The following is a 12,062-nucleotide window of genomic DNA, read 5'->3' as shown; positions in this document are numbered from 1 at the left end:
GAACTGTATTGACTGAGCCATCTCAACATCCCTACCCCCAAAACCTTAAACATTGGTAAAATGTAAGAATCCTGTGTGGCCTGTAAATTCTGTTTTTGAGGAATGATTAATGAAGAAAAACATGCTGTAATATTAAGTACCGAATGACCTACGACCATATCTATATCTATATATATCATTATGTTATCAATTTGTGTAGGGGGGACTAATAGGTGATGTTTTCAAGGTAGTCAATTTTTAGTTTAATGATGGATGACTTAATTAGACTTTTCCATAATCAGATATTCTACAGTAAATATGTAGTACATACAATTTATTTTATACATCATCATTCTATAAGAAATGACATTATTTAGTGTTTTGTGTGTTGGGGGTATGTGACTGGGGACTGAACCTTGGGTCTTGCACCTTCTAGCCAATGTTTTACACTGAGATATCTCACTAGCCCTTTGATACTGGAGACACAGGTCTTGCTAACCTGCCCATGCTGGCCTTCAACTGGATATGGAGTCCATGCTGACCTTGAACTTCTGACCTTCTCACCTCAGACTCCCAGGCATCTGGGATTACAAGCCCAGCTAATGAATGACATTTAAAAAAAAACAAAACTAAACTAAAAATGAATCTCTAAGAATTCTTGGGCTCCTTGATGGAATGGTCCAAGCAAAATGTGCCTATGGTAATAACAAACTTTCCAGATCAACAGGATAATACAGTTAGAACCCAAGCAACCACCGCTTCTTAGATACCTGCATTTCCAGACTCAATCCTGTTAGAAGGCTCACTTTACTTTGATGTGGATGTATACACCAATAAAAGCAGCATTCACATAGCAAACTCACTTGAACTCGAATAATTCATGGCATCTATTATATAAATACTCGCCACAAATGATGTTATAAAACAATACATATAGAGAGATGCATACATATCCTCACTATAACTCATGAGCCACAGAAGTATAAATTCAGGGACCACAACTTTTATTAGCAACTTGTTCTACATTATTGTAAGAGCGAAGAGTCAATGAACCAACAGTATCTAAGGTCCTTCTTATTTAGAAGCAGCATGGAGATGTAAAGTTCACTTTGAACTTGAGCAAGATACACATCAATTGCTTATCACATTCAATGGCTTTAAAATCACTGTTTATTCTCCCCCCCCCCATATTTTTAATCTGAAAAGAAAACACTATACCAGTTACCCTGTTTGGTAAGCTTCTGCACCGTTACCTCTGGGAACCCGGAGTTCCTCCCTCCTAGTCCTGGCTTATTCTAGTAATGGTCATTGTCCCATTACTAGACAAATGTTACTCAGCAAGTGCAGGACCTTGGCCAAGAGGAGAGAGCGTTCAGCTGTGAAGAGTGGGCTGTGACGCACAGGGGTATGAGCTCGAGAAATTCACAGTACCACATCTGGGTTTCCAGGTCCTGAGTCACCCTACAGCAACCTTAACCTCCTTTCTTCTGGCCCAAGACACCACTTGTCCCATTTTGTCAGGCTCCAGATGATTCTGGGTTTCTTGCCCAGTTTCAGTTGAGACTTTCCCCAGCCAGTCTAACCAAGAGAGCACTTCTCAGCTCATTCCCTTTCTCTGCAGTCCCAGGAATCTAGAAAGCCACCTTCTACAGCATGCACACAAAACTTCCTAAATCTCCTGCAGTGTGGCAAGCTTGTAGTCCTTTTTTTTTTGGGAGACAGGGGCAGTTAAGCCCAGGGGTTTGAGGCCATCTGGGACAACATAGAAAGCCCTTTGTCTCGATGAACAACTTTATAATTAGCTGGCTGACCTCCTACTTTCTGGTGGGAAATCTCATTTCTTCCCCCAGCCTCTGTAAGCTCCCCCCTTATCTCTGCCTTTTTATCTTGAGCTCATTCATGCAGGTAAGAGAATTGCCTAGGGCACTTCACCCTTACCTGGAATACTTGAGACAAGTTGTATATGGAAAGAATCAGGGGTAACACCAGCACACAATTTCTTCAGTTTTCTATGGAAATTATCTTTCAAATCACTTAAAAAGGCTAACTGAATTTATACAGCCATTATTTGACTTACTCACTTAATATGGCCCTCTTTCGGGCCGGTTGGCACCTGACGGTGGGAATTTTAGTGGAACCCTGTAGGGAAGATGATTCATGCACAGGGTTAGGTGAAGTCTATCGTAGGTAGTGGTTGTTTTGATTTTTAGAGGTGCATGCGTACAAGCATGCATTATTAGAAAGTAAAGCCCTGGGCAGGCCAGGTAAGTATTCTAACACTAAGCTACATCCCTGGTCCTTGGATCTTGAGTAAGCCTAGCCTTAAACTCAGTTTGAGTCACATGTCATTTTCCCTTTTACTCTCAGAAAAGTCCCTTTCTCATAAGCTAGTGAGGAAAGCTAGTGCTCTTACTCACTGTAAAGTGCTTTACGAGGTTCTCATTCATGGTCCAGTGACGTCCCTCTTAACCAACTGCATGATATTGGTGATGCAGGCAGACAGGGGCTGTGATCATGACAGATAACTAATTCTTCTTGTAGTCATTTGCTGTTTAAGACTGGGTGGCCTCCACCCTGGAGGCTGGCAGCCCGTCCGTCTGTGTCCTCACCCGGCCTCGCCCTGGTGGGCATGTAACTCTGGCATGTCTCCCTCTTCTTACAAGGGCTCAGTCAGGCTAGATTAGGACCCACCCATGTGACCTCATGCCACCCAGGAGGACCTTCTTCCAGTCATTTCTCAGCATTCTTAGGGACTTGGCTCCAGGCTTTCCACAGACACCAATATACGTGTGTGCTCAATTTTTTGTGCAAAAATGGCTCAATATGTGCATGTAACTCACACATATCCCTTGATGTTTTAAGTAATCTCTAGACTAATAACAAGATCCAGCTCATTGTAGATGCTGTATAAACAGGTGTTCTTCTAGATTACCAATAATATCCAGCTCACTGTAGATGCTATATAAATAGGTGGACATGATAGGGAAACAGCTGTGTGTGTTCAGCCCATACATACATTTTGTCAAGTATTTCCCACTTATATTTGATTGAATCCAGGGAGGAGTAGGTAAAGGTATTAGATTGCACAGTCACATTCTGAAGTTCTGGGTTCATGCTTCAATACCGCCATGCTGGAGGAATGCAGCCCAGTCCTTAACACTTCTCCTGAGAGAGGCCAACACAACCCACGCCTTTGTCCCCAGTCTTCTGGCCAAACAGTAAAAATGGGATAGATTGTCTTCTTTGTTTGTGTGGTCAAGAAGCTTGCTTCTGTGAGATGGATTTTCCAGCTAGCCATCACTCTGGCAGCCAGCCTGCTAGCAACACAGCGAACATTGAAGCAGCTTCCACATACCCTTGGTTTGAAATGACCCCCGACAAGCCACTTTATGGCAAAACAGGCTTCATTCCTCATCATCTCAGACTAAACCACACATAGATAATATGTACATATCAATATCTATAAACATATTCAGACATAAAACCGTGTCACGGTGTCAGGTAGAGCTAGGATCTCTGGCTCTGGGAAGATTTGCAAGTTTAATTGGAAAATATTGGGGAAAAAAATGAAGTAGGGCAGTCAAAAAAAAATAACCCAACAAACCAACAAACAAAAACTAGACTGGGGAAGGGACTTGGGGAGTTGGGGAGTGATGGCTGTCCGCAAAGTGCTTGCCACACAGCCACAAGGACCTAAGTTTTGATCCTCAGCACTCACAAAGCTGAGCATGGTGGTGCACGCCTGAAACCCCAGCTTGGGGGTGGGGGTGGGGGGCACAGGGGAATGCAGCAGTGATAAGTGAATTCTTGAACTCACTGGTCAGCCAGACACCTGAACCAGAGAGCTCAAGATTCAGTGAGAGACCCTGTCTCCAAAAGCAAGGAAGAGAACAGCTGAAGACACCCAAAGCTGACCTTTGATTTCCTCATGCACACACACACACACACACATACACACACACACACACACACACACACACACACACACACACATGCACATATAAATGTACCCCCCCCCCCCAAAAAAAAATCCAAAGCAAAAACCTTATTACCACGACAGGACTCATTAAATTTCTACCCATTCTCTTGTCTACACTGGAGGTAAGCCAGACCTGGCAGCAGACACGCCTGAGATCCCAGCACTCAGGAGGTGGGAGTAGACTAATTGGGGCGGGGGGGGGGGGGGGCCGGCGGGCGGGGGCGGGCAGTGTTCAAGGTGAGTTCAAGGCCAACCTAGACTACATGAAACCCTGTCTCAAAAGAAAACCAAAACAGAAGTTTAAAATCAGATCTGGGGCTAGGGATGTAACTCAGCAATAGAGCACTTGCCTCCTCGCGTGTGTGAGCTCTGAGTTTGATCCCCAGTATGAAAAGAAAAATAATATAATCAGAATAGTTTACAGGTATTTGAGAGGCAATGAGCAATACAATATGAAAGGCACAGGCAGTCAAACTGACCTGGATTCTAAACCTAGTTCAGCTGTGCGGCACCAGGAAATTCATTCAGCCTCTCGGAGCCTCTCCTCATCTGCAATTGGAGGATAACACTTACCTCGCAGCGATGTCTGAAGATCAAATGAGGTGTCTGGAAAGGCACTAGCACTGAGCCTGCACACAGCAGACAATAAATAGCAGCTCTGACTCTTAAATACGACCTCACAAACACCACAGTCATATGTCCTTCCTTGAGAAAGTATGAGGCTGGCAAGTTATGTGGGTCACTGAAACCTTCGTTTAAAATTTACTAGTTCATTAAATCCCAAAGCCTGGGAACTATTTGTAATGCTGTGAGCAACCCAGAATAAAGTCCCTTTATGTAGGCCAGATCTGATCACTGCTTCAGTTTCTGGGCGTATGGGTGGGAACTCTGGCTCCTGGAGGCTGTGTGGCGACTCTGGCCTCATGTCACACCAACTGAGGGTGGCCTGGGAAAGACACTCTCCTATGAAGGGGGTGTTTTGTCAGGAGACTCCAGAGTCTGTAGCAGAATATTTTAAGGTGTGTTACTTTTGTTTATGTTGCATTTGTTTACCTCTGTGAAGCTGTGTTACTGTGCCTGTGTAAAACACCTGATGGTCTAATAAAGAACTGGCCAATGGCAAGGCAGGAGAAAGGATAGGTGGAGTTGGCAGGCAGAGAGTATATATAGTGGGAGAAATCTGGGAGGAGAGATCTAAGAGCTAGCTAGCAGCCAGAGAAGAAGGAGGGCATCAGTCAGCCACCCAGCCACCCAGCCACCCAGCCAGCCACGGAAAAAGAGTAAGATTTACAGAAGTAAGAGAATGGGAAAAGCCCAGAGGCCAGAGGTTAGACGGGATAATTTAAGATAAGGAAAGATGGCTAGAAACTAAACCAAGCTAAGGTCGTGCATTCATAATTAAGAATAAGCCTCTGTGTGTGATTTATTTGGGAGCTGGGTGGTGGGCCCCTCAAAAGAGCAAAAGAGCCAAAACAACAATAGGATTCTAGGGTCCAGGTCTGTCTTGTGAGAAGACCCGCCTGCCCTTCTGTTGTCCACAGTGATAGAAGCACAAGGCAGAGATGGGGGCCTCATCAAAACAGTGGGCTCTCTCACAAATAGCTGAGTAGTTCAGGGGTTTGGTTGCCATCCCCTCCTTCTGGCAGATAATCCAAGTCTGCAGAGGCCATGTCCACGCCCCTTACACACTGACTCCCTCCCACCTACCCCCCTCACATCCTAGTCAGTCATTTAAACCACCTCCTGAACAATCGTGGTTTGACCCCGGTGTATGGTGGCCCTGCTTCACAGCCAGCTATGGCCAAAGGAGGAAAGGCACCCGTAGAGTACGTGGGTGCTTTAGAAGAAGGTGTTTGCTGGAATCTCTCTCAAGACATGCAACCGTCCAGGAATCTCCCTAAGGTGATGAATGCCAAGGTGTGGCCAAGGCTCTACCCAGCTCACACTGCTACTGTGGGAGTGGACTCTGTCGGCCTCTCCTTCTGCTGTCTTTGAGGCTTAATGATCGATTGGAGGCTGTTCTGGTGAAGGAGAAGGGAAGGCGCCAGAGAAACGCTCCACAGTTCCCAGCACCCACAAGCATGGCTTACAACCAAACATCCACAATTCCAAGGAATCTGATGTACTCCTCTGACCTCCTCAGGCACCAGGCATGCACACGGTACCCATACATACATGCAGTCAAAACACAGATACACGCAAAGTAAGTATTTTTAAGGAAAAAAAAAACTAAAAAAAAGGGAGTAGGAGAACAGAATCCAGTCCCCAGGAATTTAGGGCAGGGTTCAATCCCGTGTACAGCTTGCTAATATTAACTGCACTGATGCCCCCAGAGATATCCACCTGGTCACCTGCCCCAGAGGAAACTGAACAAGCAGTTTTACCAGAGACTCGCAATCCTGACTTTCAGTTTACTGGAAACTAAAAGTCTTCCTGGTTGAACTTTCTGACATTTAGTCACCAGAGACTTCTCAGGAGCCAGCATCATGGAACGGGACTGCCCGTACTGTGACCTGGGTGATATCACTAAGTCTAACCTTTCAGCCACTGATTTCCGACTTCTCGTCCACTGTCTCTGTGCTCTGGGAACACCACACATTTTCATACGCTGGTCGTCCTGGCTCACAGGCTTCCCACTCTTTCTCTGCCCCCTTTAAGTTTCTACCACTGTTAGAATTTTTTTTCAAGGGTAATAAACTCGAATAAGCACCTCATAAAAGATATCCAAATTCCTGACTAGAAATGGTCAATAAACAGGTGAGAAAGTTTACCTTCAAGGTAGTTGGGGAAATACAACTTAAAATCTCGAAAGGATACCACCACATGTCCAGAGGGACCGCTTACATTAAGAAGACTGAAATGTCTGCATCTGGATGGAGACTGGAGCGAGAATCTCTTGCACAGTGGTAGCATGAATGAAGCAGCACAACTGCCTGGAAAGCCTTTGTTCACATATACCAAATAATGTATGCATATATACATTAAAAGATGTCTTCAAGGGGGCTGGAGAGATGGCTCAGTGGTTAAGAGCACTGGCTGCTCTTTCAGAGGTCCTGAGTTCAATTCCCAGCAACCACGTGGTGGCTCACAACCATCTGGTGCCCTCTTCTGGTGTGTGTATACATAATAAATAAAGACATTTTTAAAAAAATATGTCTTCAAGAGTGTTCACAAATACCATTCTTCCAATGAGCTAACACACTGTCAAGAACTCAAGCAAGCACCGGTAATAAAATGAAGCCGGCTGCGGCACACTCACAGTGGAGAGGAATGAGTGTAGTAGACAACAGCACAGAGGAAACTCACAAAAAACATTGTCACTAAAGAAGGCAGCCTCTGGAAAGCTGCATGTGCATTTAATTCACTCCAACTTCGTGTGCGTGAGTGCGTGTGTGTGCGTGTGCGTGTGCATGTGTGTGTGTGTGTGTGTGTGTGTGTGTTTAACGCATATATGGAAAGATAAGAGCCTCCAGCAGAGCCATTTCTGGGTCCTTCAGCTCTGGTTCCTGGGCTGAGGGAGAAAAGGGGAGAGCTGTATCTCTAACCTAGATCCCTAACATACTATACATTTGTTTACTTTTCTGTGTTCTGTTTGGCAAGAAACTTAAAACATACCTGATCTCTTATAACTCTCAGGGCATACTCAGAGATGCTCAGCACATGCTGGCTGATCAATTTCCCCTTAGCTTCATAAGCACAGAGCCCACCCTTGTCTTGGTGTTTAGCATACTTGGGTTTTATCGGCACTACCCAGGAGCTGTTAGGCACATGGTCCATATTGTTTATGGGAAAGTCTAGGCATAATCCCTATTGATTATAAGAACAAATGACAGTTCTCACCAGATGGCAAACAACTGAACTACATTTTTTTGAGCATTGAATCAGAATATGTAGTTATATTGCTCATTTAAGGGTGACCCAGGCTTGAAAAAATTACTTTAATAAAGCACCAAAATAGTAAGTTCACTTGTTTTTGTTATAAAAGACAATAAATATGGGATATAATGGCTGGGAATGTATCTCAGTGTTAGAACATTTACTCAGCACATGGGAAGCCCTAGGTTTTATCTCCAGAAACACAAAACTAATTGATTAATCAACTAATTAATTAAAGATAAGAAAAATTTAACTGACCATGGTGGTGCATGCCTGTAATCCCAACACCAGGAGATCTCGAGGTCAAGGTTAGCCTGGACTGTGCAGTGATACCCTGTCTCAAAGTAAACAAAAAGGGATTACAGACGTTAATGTATTTAACATTTCCCTTTCTTCCTAACTTTCAAATGGTGTGAATATACACAGCATTTATAAACAGGTTAGTCTAACTTGTGGTAGCTCTGCAGAGGCTAAGAGACTATATTAGCCTCTGTTCCCGCCTCCATCACCACCCCGCCCCTTACCTTTCCCACCATCGGGGGTTTACTATATAGCTCAGTCTGGTCTCATGAGACCCTCCTACTTCAACAACCTCCCAAGCACTAGAATTACAGGCACAAGCGACTGGCTTAACTTGTAGTTTGGACTGTTGTTAATCAAATCTAGATTCCCATCCTAGCTCGCTTCTCTTTTGCTGTGATAAAATGTTGACCAAAAACAACTTGAGGAGGGAAGGATTTACTTCAGATTCAAATCAGTCATCGAGGAGAACCAGGGTAAGAGCTCAAGGCAGGAAGCTGGAGGCAGGAACTAAAAGCCGAGCCCGTGGAGAAGCACTGTTCACGGGCTCACAGTTCCTGGCTTGTTTAGCCACCTCCCTTCGTGGCCCAGACCCAGCTGTCCAGGGATGGCACTGCCCACTGTGGCTGGCCCTCCCACATCAATTAACAATTAATGAAATGCCCCACAAACAAGCCTCTAAGAAAATCTGATAATGGCAATCCCTCCACTGTGGCTCCCTCTTCCCAGGAGTGTCAGGATGACAATGGAGCTATGATACCTACTGGTCTTCAAGTCTACTTTAAACGGCTCTTTCTGGGTGTGGCATTCTTGGTCACCAAGGAAGGTTCTCAAGTCAACTTATCTTTCCTTCTGAGCTCTTCCAACACTGCCTGGAAGTATCAATTCATTCAGCACTTGTTCTTACTGTCAATATGGACCATTCAAAGGTGTGGGAGAAAAGGTGACTGACTAGTCAATGCCTACAAATCCTAGCATGTGTCTTGGAGATACAGAATGTGCATCCTGTTTAGAAGGCATTTATGGCTCTGGAGTGAGGACCACGGTTCCCTAGGGAGGGCCCTGCTTCCACAAAAGGGAGGGGAAAGAGAACACTAGGGGACACTCTTCTATCTTAACCCAATCTGCTTTGCCCTTTACCTGTTGACTGTATGCCCATGACCATATATATGGTTTAGGTTGTAGATGACTAGTTGGCTTTATTTTTGTAAACATAAAAAAGGAAAATATCAGCCGGGCGGTGGTGGCGCACGCCTTTAATCCCAGCACTCGGGAGGCAGAGGCAGGCGGATCTCTGTGAGTTCGAGGCCAGCCTGGTCTCCAAAGCGAGTACCAGGAAAGGCGCAAAGCTACACAGAGAAACCCTGTCTCGAAAAACCAAAAAAAAAAAAAGGAAAATATCAAAGAAGCTGGTTGGAAGGGATGGTTTCAATTCAAAACTCCCCTGATCTTTATAGCTACTATCTGTATAAAAGAGGTTGGAGACTATCATTCAGCCTTAAAAAGGAATGAAATCCAAATACACGATGCCATGTGGATGGACCTTGAAGATACTATGCTAAGTTAGATAACGCCACCTTAAAAGTACAAATATTCCATTTATATGAGGGACCCATAATAGCTGTGCTCATAGCTACAAAGGAAATGATGGTTACCAGGCTGGGAAGGGAGGATAACAGAGCTCTGTTATGAATGGGTTCTGTTTCTGGGGGTGGGCAGTGCTGGGGGGTGCACAATGTTGTGACTGTACTTGATGCCGACATTTATATAAGAAAATGGCTGAAATGAGATATTTTACAGAACAAAGCCACATCTCCACAGGTATGCCTATCTCAAATGCATTTGACATTTATCATCTACCTGAGAAGGCATAATAAATATTTGTTGATTGAATTTAAAAAAAAAAAAAAGGTTGGGATAAGGGTTTAAAAATTATTCGGGGGCTGAGCATGGTGGTATACACATTTAATCTCAGCATTCAGGAGATGGAAGTAGGCAGATCTCTCTGTGAGTTCGAGGCAGGCCTGGTTGACACAATAAGACCCTGCCTTAAAAAATTTTATATATATATATATATATATATATATATATATATATATATATATATATGGTGTTGTTATAGGTCTTGATGCTTATTTTGCATAGCAATTACACTGATTTTTAATAGATTGTGTGTTATATTTCCTGGTTTGGGTGTGAGTAAAGGGGTTAATGGACAATAAGAGGCAGGAAGCTCCTTACCAGCGCACTTCCTGGGGCACCATGGTCCTCACGCCAAGGCTGTTAATGCCTTCCAAACATGAAATACCCACCCTCAGACACACAGTGGGAGTTGTCAGCATTGACCAACTTTCATTCTGTTAGAGATAAACATGTTTGAAGGGATTTTCTAGAACTGAATCTGGAAGGGATTATTCATTATTCAAACCTTAGAACTATTAGACCATAAGCTGAAAAAGTGCTTTTTCTTTCCTTAGTAATAAATAGCTTGACCCCAAATACCCCTCCTAAGAGCTACAGGTCCTTACAGATCATGAATAGCCCTGAGGTTCTATTTGGTCGTTCACTTCCCAGAGCAGGAGCTTGTTTTAACAGGTGTTTCAAGATATGGAAGAGAGTGGTACAGAATTCCAAATGTAACATTTACCCTTAAAGGAAAGTGAACTGATAAAAGAATATTTACAGTATGATTGATCTAAAAAGCTCAAAGCACTAAACAATAGGTGTGGCTCATTAAAGCCACAGAACTATCTAAACAAACCGAGTACTCTTGCATTCTGGCGATCGTTAACCATAAGCGGATTAATATTTATCTTCCTGTTCTCATTCTTATTTTATCTCCCCATTTTTCTATTAATGAAGCTTATAATCACTCATATTTCTAAAACGGGCTTTTAATCATCCCCAGAACAAACTGGGGCTGTGCACAAGTCCTGTAAATTCTGAGGAGTTGAGTAGGGGTGAGCTCTGAAATTCGGTAGTTCAAGTCTTCATTGGAAAGGCTGATAACAGGGTTGGCGAGATCTCTCCAGACTGGACAGATGGCTCGGCGGTTAAGAGAGCTGGCTGCTCTTTTAGAGTATCTGGGTTTGATTTGAAGCCCCCACATGACTCACAAATATCTGTAAATCCAGTTCCAGGGGCTCTGACATTCTCCTGTGGCCTCCCTGGGTACCGGACACTCACTGGCATACATACATACATGGAGGCAAATACTCACACACACACAAAGTTTTAAAAACATGTAAGCTGCTAATGACGAAAAATTAGGGCATCACTTTTTACCAAGTTATGTTTCCCTTAAACAAAATTAAAATGTGGTCGTTTTAATTTCCTCCTTTGGTGGTAGTGTGATTCTCTTTACACCAATGGGAAGCCTACCGTGGTCACATTTTTAAAAGCGTACATTTAAATATCAACTGGTAAAGTTACCTGAATTAACTTAAGCTTAGCTAATTAATTTAGAAGATCTAAAATATTTAGTTGTCTAAGGTTAAAACTAGCATGCAATTAATCTCTCTTTGAAAGAAAGAAGAAAGGAAAGAGAAGACATGGAAAGGAAAATAAATTCTGGTACAGTCTCCATTTTGATAATTAATCTTAATATTTGGCTGAAATCTCCAGTTAGGTCCCAGTTCTCTCTCCAAACCCCGCCCTCTCAGAGAACTGCCAAAAAAAAAAACCAGTTCTCTGTTCTCAGGGATGGCAACAGCTCCTCCTGGAGTCTACTAGTTGCTCAAGACCCCGCCTACCACGATGGGGCCCAAACCCAGCTTGTGAAGGACAGGTCATCGCCCCTGCTCACCCCTCCCCGCCTACAGGTTTATTTACGCCCCCTCCTTCAGAGCAGTAATGTTTTTTTTCTCCTGCCCCCTTCCCTGCCTCGCTCTCTGGGGGCTTGAGAACTCACCCGGGAGTGCTTTGCTCA

General features: G+C 43.9%; 1 protein-coding gene across 6 annotated transcripts in view; it reads right to left on the bottom strand.

The window, feature by feature from the left end:
- Inpp1 (inositol polyphosphate-1-phosphatase) overlaps positions 1–12,062 on the bottom strand; it is a 50,501-nt gene that overhangs the window by 12,095 nt on the left and 26,344 nt on the right. Inside the window, exon 1 of one of the 6 annotated variants that reach the window (XM_052749412.1) lies at positions 4,532–4,702. The exons of 4 other annotated variants lie outside the window; for them this stretch is intronic. The gene's annotated coding sequence lies outside the window, so the exon portion shown is untranslated. Of the gene's footprint in view, positions 1–4,437; positions 4,463–4,531; positions 4,703–12,062 lie in introns of those variants that run through there. One more of the 6 variants, XM_052749415.1, reaches the window with a different exon arrangement.

Source organism: Peromyscus californicus, unplaced genomic scaffold (assembly GCF_007827085.1).
Source record: "Peromyscus californicus insignis strain IS unplaced genomic scaffold, ASM782708v3 Scaffold_21__1_contigs__length_65335640, whole genome shotgun sequence".
NCBI lineage: Eukaryota > Metazoa > Chordata > Mammalia > Rodentia > Cricetidae > Peromyscus > Peromyscus californicus.
The sequence above is the reverse complement of the archived record's forward strand: the minus strand, read 5'-3'. Positions and strand labels throughout refer to the sequence as shown.